Here is a 3,071-nt window from a genome sequence, read left to right on the forward strand (position 1 = left end):
GAGGCCTACAGCAACATTAAAGGAACTGCAGGAATGTCTGGCAAGTACTGGCTGTGTGCTACATGTGACAACAATCTCCTGTATTCTTCATATGAATGGGCTATGGGGTATGGTGGCAAGACGGAAGCCTTTTCTTACAAAGAAAAACATCCAAGCCCGGCTGAAGTTTGCAAAAACAAACATCAAGTCCCCTAAAAGCACGTGGGAAAATGTGTTATGGTCTGATGAAACCAAGGTTGAACTTTTTGGCCATAATTCCAAAAGGTATGTTTGGCGCAAAAACAACACTGCACATCACCCAAAGAACACCATACCCACAGTGAAGCATGGTGGTGGCAGCATCATGCTTTGGGGCTGTTTTTCTTCAGCTGGAACCGGGGCCTTAGTCAGGGTGGAGGGAATTATGAACAGTTCCAAATACCAGGCAATACATTTCTGTAGCAGATTGGGTAGATGGCTTGCAGTATCTACACCTGCTCAATTAACTCCAGACATTGTCTTATACAATTCAAGATCTTACACAGATTACACTATTCGAAAACTAAGCTGCATAGGATATTTCCTGATACCTCCCCGATGTGTGATAAATGTCATGCTGCGGAGGGTACAGTACTCCACTGCTTTGCCCTATAATCTAACCTGCATGGTTATTGGTGTGGCATTTTTAGGATCCTCTCTGAAGTTCTGGAGACGTTAATTGACCCAGACCCTCTTCTGATCATCCTGGGAGTCTCAGAAACCCTAAACAGATTAACCAAGCGCCAACAACAACTAATCTCTGGTTCTAGTTAAAAAAAAGTAGGGAGATGGAAAGATTGATTGATCGGTTGATTGATTGATAGGATAGCCTGAACAGCCTTGAACGGTTCAAGAGTTACTATTACTGTTGGTGGGTTATTACATGCTAATTTGAATTGTTATAGTTTATAACGTTTTGAAAATTGGCCAAGGAGCTGGACATTTTTGAATAGCTACCACTATATTCCTATGGTTCTCCTTCAAACCCATGTTAATTAATGTAAATTTTAAATGGTTATAGTTCAAAAAGTAATAATAATAATAATATGCCATTTAGCAGACGCTTTTATCCAAAGCGACTTACAGTCATGCGTGCATACATTTTTGTGTATGGGTAGTCCCGGGGATCGAACCCACTACCTTGGCGTTACAAGCGCCGTGCTCTACCAGCTGAGCTACAGAGGTATTTATTGTATCAAAAAGCTTTTGATAAGCAATCTAAGTAGGCTCAGTCTTTACAACTCAATGTTGGTTTGGAGTTAAACAGTGAAAGAGGAGTAGCGTGACCACATTTTCCCGATGTAAGTCTATGGCCCTTTTACCGCAATTGAAACACATTGGGAGCTCATTTAAATATTGTTGTACTACAAAAAGTATAGGTGCTATGAAAATATTGTCTCAAGCAATCTAAGTTGGGGCTTTCTGCACATTTAAAAGTTGGTTTCGTGTTTATGGCTTATACTGTTCAAATCTAATTTCTAACAGGTGTAGACCTTACTGTGAAATGAATACTTACAAGCCCTTAACCAACAATGCAGATTTCTTTGCATTGTAAGAAAATCTTTGCATTTAAAAAATAAAAATAAAAGAAAGTAGCAGCAGCGTGAAAAAGGGGGTCAATGAAAATAATCTGTCTTTTAATTATCTGTTGAGCAGTCTTATACTGGGCCTTATGCACTACCCTCTGTAGCGCCTTGCGGTCGGATGCTGAGCAGTTGCCATACCAAGTGGTGATGCAACCAGTCAGGATGCTCTCGACGGTGCAGCTGTAGAACGTTTTGAGGATCTGAGGACCTATGCCAAATCTTTTCAGACTCCTGAGGGGGAATAGAGGTTGGCGGGCCCTCTTCACGACTGTCTTGGTGTGTTTGGACCGTGATAGTTTGTTAGTGATGTGGACGCCAAGGAACTTGAAGCTCTCGACCCGCTCCACTACAGCCCCGTCAATGTGAATGGTGGAGTGCTCGGCCACCCTTTTCCTGTAGTCCACGATCAGCTCTTTTGTCTTGCTCACTTTGAGGGAGAGGTTATTTTCCTGGCACCACACTGCCAGGTCTCTGACCTCCTCCCTGTAGGCTGTCTCATCATTGTTGGTGATCAGGCCTACCACCGTTGTGTCGTCAGCAAATTTAATGATGGTATTGGAGTTGTACATGGCCATGTAGTCGTGGGTGAACAGCGAATACAGGAGAGAACTAAGCACACCCCCTGAGGGGCCCCCATGTTGAGGATCAGTGTGGCAGATGTGTTGTTAACTACCCTTACATCCTGGGGGCGGCCCGTCAGGAAGTCCAGGATCCAGTTGCAGAGGGAGGTGTTTAATCCCAGGGTCCTTAGCTTAGTGAAGAGCTTTGAGGGCACTATGGTGTTGAACGCTGAGCTGTAGTCAACGAACAGCATTCTCACGTAGGTGTTCCTTTTGTCCAGGTGGAAAAGGGCAGTGTGGAGTGCAAAAGAGATTGCGTCATATGTGGATCTGTTGGGGCGGTATGCAAATTGTAGTGGGTCTAGGGTTACTGGGATGATGGTGTTGATGTGAGCCATGACTAGCCTTTCAAAGCACTTCATTGCTACATGCGTGATTGCTACGGGGACAGGGACTATGGTCTGCTTGAAACTCAGGACACGTTGAAAATGTCTGTGAAGACACTTACCAGTTTGTAAGCGCATGCTCTGAGTACGCATCCTGGTTTTCCATCTTACCCTGCGGCCTTGTGGATGTTGACCTGTTTAAAGGTCTTACTAATATTGGCTACGGAGAGCGTGATCACACAGTCGTTCGGAACAGCTGTTGCTCTCATGCATGATTCAGTGTTGCTTGCCTCGAAGCGAGCATAGAAGGCATTTAGCTCGTCTGGTAGGCTTGCGTCACTGGGCAGCTCGAGGCTGGGTTTCCCTTTGTAATCCGTAATAGTTTGCAAGCCCTGCCACATTACATTACATTACATTTACATTTGAGTCATTTAGCAGACGCTCTTATCCAGAGCGACTTACCGTTTTTTTAGTGAGTGCATACATTTTTCATACTGCCACATCCGACTAGCGTCAGAGCT

Source organism: Coregonus lavaretus, assembly GCF_964263955.1.
Source record: "Coregonus lavaretus genome assembly, chromosome: 8".
Lineage (NCBI taxonomy): Eukaryota > Metazoa > Chordata > Actinopteri > Salmoniformes > Salmonidae > Coregonus > Coregonus lavaretus.